The sequence below is a fragment of the Psammomys obesus genome, unplaced genomic scaffold (assembly GCF_907164565.1).
Source record: "Psammomys obesus unplaced genomic scaffold, mPsaObe1.curated_primary_1811, whole genome shotgun sequence".
NCBI lineage: Eukaryota > Metazoa > Chordata > Mammalia > Rodentia > Muridae > Psammomys > Psammomys obesus.
The window spans coordinates 690045-700888 of record NW_026596091.1 but is presented as its reverse complement, the minus strand read 5'-3'; positions in this window follow the sequence as shown (position 1 = coordinate 700888).

Below are 10844 nucleotides of genomic sequence, written 5' to 3'. Positions count from 1 at the left end.
CTTGTAAAATAGTGTTGACAGTATTATGCTAGGGCTTTATTCTTTCAGGATCCATCTTAAAACATGTAATTGCTTACATTTATAATAATGTATAAACTGATGCTCCTGTTCCATGTTGCACAGAAACACACTGGGTTGATTCACAGCCCAACTATTCCTTTTTCCTAAGAGCTGGGGCCAATCAAGGAGTGGTGGTAGATGTTTATAACTCCCACTATCAGGGGGATAAGTTAGGAGGACTGTGAGTTTGAGAACAGCCTGGGCTATATAGTGGGACCCTGTTCCAAACAAAACAAAAATGAAATGTTCCTGGGGTCTTTTGGGTTGATTTAGCTTTTTTTTCTCATTCATTTTTTATTAATCCCTCCAGACTCCTCCATTTTGATCTGTAAGGCAGGTTGTTGTTTGAAATGGGGCCTTCAATGAAGTCTGCCTAAGCAAGGTAAAGCCTGCCTAACTAGGAAGGAAAAAAAGAGGACATTCCTGCTGGATTGAGAAATTGATCAGCCTTGTCACTGCAAACCTTCCTGTTATTTTGTTTGAGGTGATGATTTGGGGAAATTTTTTAGGAAGTCTCAATAATGTTATCTTGAAGGGGGGGTAATTTTTCTGGAGATATCCTGATAGTTTACAGGTGGAGCACCAACTAGAATGAGAAATTTCTTCTTTGTTAAATTGTGTTTGTTGTCCCTGGTGTGTGTGTGTGTGTGTGTGTGTGTGTGTGTGTGTGTGTGTGTGCTGGAGCACACATAGGCACAAATGCCACAGTGCACATGTGGAAGTAAAGACCCTGCCCAACTCCATTTTGAAAGCAGGAGCCATTATACTGTATTGTTAAAAATGTATGTCTGTGGTGGTTTGAATAGGTTTGGCTCCAATAGACTCATATGTTTAAATGCTTGGTCCACAGGGAATGGCACTATTAAGAGGCGTGGCCTTGTTGGAGAAAGTGTGTCAATGTGGGGGTGGGCTTTGAGGGCTCTTATGCTTAAACTCCTCCAAGTTTGGGTTTCCAGTCTCCTGGCTGCCTGCAGCAGATAGTGCCCTTCTGCTACCTGCAGATCAAGATGTAGAATGTTTGCCTCCTCCAGCACCATGTCTGCCTGCACACTGCCACCATGATGATAATAGACTAAAATTCTGAAACTATAAGACAGCCCCAATTAAATGTTTGTCTTTATAAGAGTTGCCTTGGTTGTGGTATCTCTTCACAGCAATAAAATCCTAACTAAGACACTGTTTGTTTCCTGGAATTTGACCTGCTCCAATCCATGATCTTGACTTGTTTTGGGGAACACACAAGCCCTCCCTAATTCCTCCTAATTACATTGCAACCACATGGTGATGGCTAGGGTTTGTTTGTTTGTTTTTTGAAAAAAAAAATTGTATTTTTTTTTTTTTTACTGCCCCATTTTCTTTGGAGCTTTTATTTTATTCCTTAAAAGGGCCCTAAGAAACATATTCAGGACTCCTCTCTTTAACCTGACAGTTACAGCTCTTGGGTGCAACCCTAATATAATCAAGCCTGCTTCAAGTTAGGCTCAGAATAGCAGTAGTGGACTTACTCTTGCCCAGTAAGATTAACAAAAGCCTTGTAGGGTCAGTTCTCTCCTTCTACCCTTATGAGGATTCAGGGATTGAATTCAAGTAGTCAGGCTTGCTTGGCAAGTTTACCCACTGAGCCCCAGGAATGAGAACATTCAAAACATTTGCTCTTCCCTTTTTCTGGAATGGAGTACTCCATTAAGTCAAAGAACATTTGTGCCTTCTAAAACAACAAAATCAAGCCCCAATACTGTTTATGGAGTAGAGCATTATGCTATGGAAATATAGGATTGATGGAAGAAGTGAGGTTTCTAGGTCCTTTGAGGTCTTCCCTGGTTGGTGTGGTTTTCCCGAGCCTCGAAATCCCCCTTGGTTATAACTTCACTGCCGTCAGATGTTCCTCAAGGTCATCCCCTGAAAGCTGCTGTGACATGCACTCCCTGAAGGCAAAGAAAAAGAACCCTGACTTTGAACTCTTGCCCTTCAGAGTTGAGAAGTAACTGCTGTTTAAGCTACCTGAGACGAAGACTTACCTTGAATTTGAAACCAGGTCCTAAATGGCCAGGGAAGGATATAGGAATGTGTCAGCACTACCCACAGTAAGGAAACACACACAGGCCCTAAAGGGATGCTGTTGTCAGAAACTTTCTTCAGAGCACCTAAAGTTTGCTATCGTCAAAAGAATAGTCATCCCATTTGCCGTTCTGGAAATGAGACTTTGGTTAGAAATGTGAGTCCCCAGAGGCCTCCACTGCAGTGATGGCTCCAAGGTAGGATCTTTCTAGGTAGTCCCTTTTGACCCTACTTTGCTGACCATCACACGCCTCTCTCTCATGCTAGACAGACAGGCTGCCTACTGGCATGGAGCAGAGGGTTTGAAGTAGCTTTATCGTTCCTTTACAGGCCTATGACAACTAAAAATGTTTCCGGCCCTTTGATTATCATCACTGAGTTGCATGTGTGTTTTCTGTGTAGCCTCTCTGGGCAGTAAGGCTGGTTTTTAATCTCAGAGCTATGTGGCTATGTCCTTTGCTTGAAGACCTGCCAGCCATCCTTTCATATTAGGTTACTCACTGTCATTAACTGCAGCCAGAATGAAACCACAGGTGCTACAGAAAGGAGTCCACCCAGACCACAGAACTCTCCAAACTGGTTTTTACTTCCAGAGTGGGCCTAGAGGGGGCCACTCCTGAAAGTGGTTTTCATTTCCCTGACACTGGAAAATAGTCAAAGAATTCTATATGTCAGATGTAGGCAGGGGCTTGTGAGATGATCTGACCCAGTTCCGAGAGGTTTAAACAAATGAGAACTGAGTATGCAGGGCACATACTCATATTCAAGCATACCTCCACCTCCTTCTCCTCCTCCTTTCTCCTCCTCCTCCTAACCTAACCCTAACCTCCTCCTCCTTCTTCTTCTAAACACCTTTGAAGGCAGATCATTTTATATGCTAGCAGTTTCTGAGGTTATACTATAGAACAGGCTAGCCCTTCTGTGTACTGTTCTCAGCTGATTTTCACAACTGTGTGAAGGGATTAATATATCATGTCCATTCTAAAGATGAGGAACCTGAGGCTTAGGGAGAAGTGACTGTCCTAGTAATTTTGCTCACTGCTTCAAGAAAACACACAACAGAGGAAGCTTAAGAGAGAAGAGGTTAATTTGGACTCATGGAGAGGTTGTCCATGGGGAAGGCACAGAAGCCTGTGGCTTCAAGGTGATGGCTATACCTAATTGCTCACATTTCTATGAATCATAAAGCAAAAACAGGACAGGAAGCAATACTAGGCTATAAATCTCAAGGCTTGACCCCCCAGAGATCTGCTTCCTCCATTGATTCCCCACTTTGAAAAAGTTGCACAGCCTCTCAAAGTAGCATCAGCTAGGGGCTGAATGTTCAAATACATGGCCCTTTAGGTGATACTGTACATCAAAACTATAGCATTCTGCTTAGGCTCATGGCCATTTTATTATGCAAAATACACTAAATTTAGTTTCAGAAGTCTCCATAGTCTAATGGTTTCACCACTGCTAAAAAGTCATGTCTCTTCTGGGTCTCAAGGCATGCTCTTAACTAGGATCCCCTACAAAATATGTTTTTTGTTTGTTTGGTTTTGACTTTTTGAGGCAGAGTTTCTTGTATATCCTTGGATGTCCTGGAACTCGGATTCACAGAGATCCGCTGCCTCTGCCTCCTGAGTGCTGGAATCACAGGTGCCACTACCACCCAGCTAAAATGAGCTTTTTAAAAGGTATGTTTCTAACATGTAATGGTAAAGAGTAAGTATTCTTTTTCTAACAGGTACATAACAGGGACAAACCAGACCAACACAAGACTGAAACCTAGCAGCCCCATGTGTAGCACATCTGGGCAGCATGATACCATCTGAGCTCGAACAAGCTTGCTAGTACTGCCTTCCAGCTTTGCTGCCTGCAATACATTTGGCATCTCTTATGGACCAGCTCCACTCAGAGCTTGCAGCTCTGCTTTTATTGTTGAATGTTTAACATTTTTGGCATCTCCAGTATTTTGGAGTGTTCACTGTAACTAAGGCTTCACCTTTACAGCTTCAAGCACATCCCACTCAGGAAATCCATGTAGGTCATATGACCATACTACAGTGCATGGCTTCAGCGGGTTTCTGGAAACTTGGTGTAAGCTACTGTGACTCCACAAGTCTTGTTTTGTGCGCATGTGTGTGTGTGTGTGTGTGTGCGTGCGCGCGCAAAACCAGTACCATGAGGCTGAAGAGATGGGTCAGAGGTTGAGCTTTTATTACTCTTGCAAGAGGACCTGAGTTCTATTCCCAGTGCCCAGGTGGCAGCTTCCAACGGTCCTAGGGTATCCAATGCCCTCTCCAGGTCCCTGTGGGCACCAGCTGTGCACATGGTGTGCATATACACACACAGGCAGAACACTCATAAACAAAAATTAACAATGAATAATTCCAAATTTAAAGAGTTTACAAGCACAGCCTCTCAAAGTAGCTTTCCTTGGTGGATGACCTGTGCCTGGTACCTCTAACATACTGGAGTCTCCATTATAACTTAGGTTTCATCTCTACAGCTTCATGAAGTAGCCTCTCAGGGCCTCTGACAATGCCACATATTGCCTGAATTGAGCTGTTCTCTGAAACTGTGATGAAAAGGTCCACAATCCCCTCAATCTTGCATTTTTTGTTTGTTTGAAGATTTACTTATTATTTATACAGCATTCTGCCTGCAGTGTATGCCAGCACACCAGAAGAAGGCACCATATCTCACTATAGATGGCTATGAGTCACCATGTGGTTGATGGGAATTGAACTCAGGACCTTTGGAAGAACAGCCAGCTCTCTTAACCTCTGAGCCATTTCTCTAGCCCCCAATCTTGCATCTTTTATGCCTAAAAACCTGTACCACATGAATGATTACTGCCAAGTTCTGCTTCTAGCTTGAGATGTAGCCTGGTCCCTTTGGAGCACAGCTTTGGTGTTCTGACCCTGGCAAAACACTTCTCTATATAGTTGCTGTTAAGAATCAAGGAGCCCCTTCAGCTCCATTCTTAATTTTGTTCTCTCCTTTCAAATAAGTTGGCACTTTTTTGCAAGGTGGAGCCTTTCTTTGGCAATGGAGTTTTGCCATTGGGGCATGTTTCCTATTGTCCTAGTACAAAGTGGGCTCTTTAATAATTACTGCCTCTTTTTTCTGCATGCACCTTGGTTGAATCTTTTAGCTTGTTTCAGCTCTTTTCGTCTTTTTGTTTGTTTCTTCTTTTTTTCTGACCAATGTTTTGTTCTTTTTCATTGTAGACCAGTTAAATGTGTAGGCCTATTATTTTAAACTTTTAAATTTACATTTCTTAAATCTTTTTCTCCCTACTCCACCCCAGTCCCTTCCAACACCCCAACACCAGGTAGGGGAAAGAAAGGGTTAGTGGGAGAGGAGGTGCAGTTCTCTTAATTGCTTCCTGCTGGTTACTGTCCTCGGGTTCCTTGGAGCCAGTCCAAACCTTGTTTCAAGATATCTCCAGCTGCTTGTATCGCTGTAACAACAGTAACAGGAGCCAAAGGGGGGAAGCGGCCTTGCTCCTTTTCATCACTCATCACTCTCTCAGCTCTGGCATTTATTCTCTCTCCAGAGTCCTCAGATTTAAACTATCTGTGGCTAGCAAAAAGCTCATTTCAGAGGCCACATGAGGCAAATAGTCTGCTGCAGCGGATCATCTCAATTAGTCCCACACCATACACCTGGGACCAAAACAACACATAAAAATGTTTATATCCACAACAGACATGCCACAGATTCAATGCTCTGCTGAATTGAAATTTCCTCTGCCAAAGAAATTATCCTATTGCTTTTCAATTCAGACTCACACAAATGGAGATGATACCTCCAGATTTGTTGACAGAATATAACCAAAATAGCTTTTAGCCTCATTCCTGGTCGTCTTTTTTGTTTGTTTGAAACCTCAGCAGCTAAACCTCCAGGGCCTGTCACTTGGCCTTCCAAATTGCCATCAGAAAGTTCCATTAAGTGGTGTTTAACATTTTAGGAATTTTTCTAGCCCAAAGTTCTAAACTGCTCCACATTCTTCCCATGAACCAGTTCCAAAGGCTATAAACTACATGCTCAGGCTAATCACAGCAGAAACCCCTTTTCTGTCTTACTTTTCCTGTTGCCCTGATAAAATATCTGGACAAAAGCAATTTAAGGGACAAAGGGTTTATTTTGCTCACAGTCTGAGGGTACAGTCTACCATGGTGGGAACCATGTGGCAGCAGGCCCCATGAGGATGCAGATTACATTGCATCAGCAATCAGGAAGCCAAGAGCAAAGTGTGTCACTGCTGAGGTGGGACTTTGAAGTCTTAAATGCTCAAGATACGCCCAGTGTGAAACACATCCAGTCTCCTTTTGCTGCATGAGGATCGAGATGTAGAACTCTGGACGCCTGACCAGGCTCTGTGCAGTACCTTCTTCCATGCAGCTGCCGGCAATCTGGCCCGTGGGTTTCCTGGCCCTGTCTCGAGCCTTAGGCGGCTTTGCCTACAAGCAGGCTCAGAGGGAGGCCTTCTGAGCTGCAGCTCATGTCTGCTGAGCCCAAGGTGGCTTTGCTGGCATGCCCCAGCCCCACCAGGACTAGTTCGTGTTCTTGGGGGCCTCCATTGGAGTGTGTGATGCTCTGTCTGGTGTGGACCTGCCTGGGCTGGAGATGTCCTGTTTGCCTCTGGGCCTGGCCCTGGAGCAGCTCAGTGTGCAGCTATTGGACACGTGTCTGCAAGAAAAGTCTGGATAACATGACCTGCATGGTAGTCTGCTTTCCAGGGACCCCTAGGCCTTGTGAGGAGGCAATCAGCAGGGAGATGGCTTTGGATGCATCCCTGAGCCACAAAGTGGCTGGACTCTGGCCTCAGAGGACATCCCAGGCTTGCCTTCCAGAGGAGGGCTCCACAGCAAGGATACTGTCATTGCTGAAGCATACTCTAAACCTCCTCAGAAGTTTCCACCCACTCCCAACAAAAACAAAACCCCCAATCAAACCTGCTTCTTTTTCTCCCCCTCAATATTTAAAGCCAAATAGATCCTTCTCTACAAGGAGTTGACTATGAAATTTTCTTTAATAAAGTAATTCCAAATGCAAAAACAAACAAACAAACAAACAAAAAAACCCAAAACTACAACAAACCACAAAAAAGATGTACAACTTTCAGCTCCTTCAGCACCATGTCTGCCTGGATGTTGCCATGCTTCCCACCATGATGACTAAACCTCTGAACTTATAAGCTATCACCAATTAAATGTCTTGAGTTGCCTTGGTCATGGTGTCACTTCACAGTAATAAAACCCAAACTAACACATCCTGTTTCATGTATAAATGAAGAGTAGCATTTATGCCTGCTTCTGTGAAATACAAGACCTTAACTTACAGCTCTGTTGGATCCTTCAGACCTGACACTACCATCCAGGGAGCAGAGTGAACAAAACAGATGAGGCCTTTGTTCCCTGGTACTTGTATGCGTTGGGGAAGACAGAAAACAAATTGAAGAATAAGTGTGCTATTGTGATTTGTACCCCAAAGTCCCTGTGCTGGTAACATAATCTTCTCTTGAGAGGCAGGACATAAAAAGGGATAGGTCATGAGGACTCTGCTCTTGTGACTAGATACATGCTGTTATCAAGGTCATTTCCTGTTTGAAAAGATGGTCTGTTAGTATAGTAATGGTCAGTTTTCTGTCACTATAGCTCAGGCTCCATCTAGTCAATATATAGAAGAGATTTCCTTTGGCTCAGTGCTGTAGGGCTCACCACGGCTTATGATAAGGCAGTGCATCAATGTAGGATGTGTGTTAGGGCAAAGCTCCTCACCCTTTGGACACAGAGTGAAAGAAAAAGAGGAAGATACTACGCTCTTTGAGAACACCCTCCTAAGACCTGAAAACATTTCACTAGATAATACCACTCATGGTTTCTGCCATCCCCATAACAGTGCCATTCTGGAATGAAGCCTTTAACACTCCAAACTGTAGCAGAAGGGTTGGACACCTTTCCTGTACACCTCCTATAACTTCCCTTCCACCTTCTACCATAGGATGGTACAACGTAGAAGACCCTTTCCTTGATTTCCCAGCCTTTAAACTATAAGAAATAAATCTATGGTCTTTAAATATTACCTCAGGTCCAGTATTATGGCAGTCAAAAAGGACTAACACAGTCAGGCCACTGTGTAGAGCATCTTCAGTTAAACAAGGCCTGTCTAGGACTCCCCACTTAACCGGTTCCCCCTCCAAAAGAATAAAGCACCATTTAACATATGTCCATATATGTTAATGGACATATGTTATATGGAGTAAATGGAAAGAATGCTCTTTAGAACAATCTTTTAATTACTTAACCGTACGTAAGTCAGGTGGGGTAGGGAGCAGGGACTATTTTCCTTGTGGTCTACAAATGAAATCAGGCACAGAGAATTAGAGGAAACAGTGACTAACATGTTGACTACTATAATCAAATTAGAATCATTGCAGTGTACTTTCGTGAGGATTCTAGTAGTCTGAGTTAATGTTGTATTCCTGTAACAAAATACTAGAAATATTCACAAAACCTTTTTTGAAAGAAAGGGTCTCTTCTAGCCAAGGCTGACCTCAAACTTGCAGTACAGCCAAGGATGGCCTTGAACTCCTACCCTCATGCCTCCACTTTTCAAGCACTGGGATTACAGGTATGCATCATCAGGCCTACTTGAAAGGAAAATGTTAATTTGACCATTAAGCCAACTGCTTTTGGGCTTGTTGGAAACAGTACATCATGGTGGAAATACAAGGGAGAGGAAGCTGCTCACTTCATGAAAGCCAGGAAGCAAAAGGAATGAGCAAGGTCTGGGGTGCCACTGCCCCAATGGAGGGCACACTTTTGAGGATGAAAGGCATCTCACTGGATACTGCCCCTTGTGTGTATGTATGGGTGTTTTGTTTTGTTTTGTTTTGTTTTTTACATAAATGCCCATCATGTGTGTACAGTAGCCATGGAGGTCAGAAGGTGTCAGATCCTTTGGGATTGGAGTTACAGACAATTGTAGCTGTGCGGGTGCTAGGAATGGTTCTTTGGAAGAGCAAGTGATCCTAACTGCGTAGTCCTTGGGTACTGCCTCATAAAAGTTTATAGTTCTCAAGGGCACCAAACTGAGGATTTAGCCCCCTTTTGAGGCACTGAGATGAAACCACAGAAATACTTTTAAAACTTCTACCCTTCTTACATGACTGAGCGGGTTACTTGGTGTCTCTGAGCCAGCTCAATCATCTGTGACCCAAGAACACTAGTTCATAAAGGCCTCCTCCTTAGTAAGTGCTGAGGAACATTAGGTGCTGATCTTACTGGTAGTTGGAGAAAATAATATAAATGTCAGGTTCAGGGATAATATAGATAGAAAAGAACGGTTGTCCTTAATCTAGTGGCTTCTTGGACATTTACCTCCTTGTGACCCAGTTCCTGGAGGGCTGAATTTGGTTCAACAGTAAAGTACTGAGATTACTTATGATGTACCTAAAAAAAAAAAAAAAAAAAAAAAAAAAAACCAAAATAACCACCTCAGTGATCTTTCTATGTTTCAAATAGGCCGACACACACTGGGAAGTACAGGCCTTTCCCAATTTCTGGCACAGATAAGTCCACGAGTTCACGTATCATTTACCTGGATTCATACTTTTTCTTCCCTCCAGCCCCACTTCCCTGTATGTGGGCTCCATTTCAGCAAGGCTGTACAAGATAGCCGTTAAAAGGTATAGACCTTTCTCATACCATCCTAGCAACCCAGGGTGGGAGACATCACCTCACTCTTGATCCAGAAAACTTCCACAATCATCTTCTATTTAATTACACGTGTCATTTTCACAGTCTGGAACTGGAAGAAGTGATGATCTGGGTGTTTTGGTCTGAGCCTGTGTGTGGTTAGCTCACCCACACAGTGGGGATGGGGGTGCTGGTTCTCTGAGAAACAGTTCAGTTATCACAAGAAAAAGATGCATGTGGCTGCTGTATTTTGAGAGCTGGTATCTGAAGAATGGGATAGGGATTAAAAGTAAGAGAGGCAGGACTAGAGATGTCCAGGAATTAGGTGAAGGTCAGGGAGAGGAAGTATAAACTATGACACTAGGGCTGGCTACACTGGCTCAGTGAGTGAAGACATTTGCTGCCAAGCCTGAAAACCTGAGTTTGATTCCCAGAACCTACTTCTGCAAGTTGACCTCCCAACTATGTATACACACCAAAGTGCCTGACTGAAAATACAAAGCCTTCACATTTGCAACCATTAGCATAGTCAACTTGATAAGGATCTAGAAATATCTAGAAGACATCTTGTGTACATCTGAGAGGGAGCTTCTAGATTGGGGTGAGGTGAATGTGGATGCGGATGGCTCCATTCCATGTGCTGGGGGACAAATAAAAAGGAGAACATGAACTGGGCACTAGAATTTACCTCTGCCTTGTGAATTTAAGTACAATGTGACCAGCTACCTCCAGCTTCTGCTGCTAAGGCTTGCTTGCCATAGTGGAATGCTTAAGATGTCGCCATGTATAACACAAGATGATGAAAAATACAAAGCAACTGTTAATATCACCAGCGATAGTTGTTTAATGTTTTTATAACAGTTAAATAAAACTGAAGGTGTGGTGTCACATGGGGGCTCTTTTGCTGTCCCTGTGCAAAGCATTACTCAAAGCTGGCTAGGTCAGCTTCATGAGTGAGTCATCAGCTGATGCCATGCTGTGCATACTCTGCCCGGTATTTAGGAGAAGAAAGACAGGAAGGCTATGGAAAGT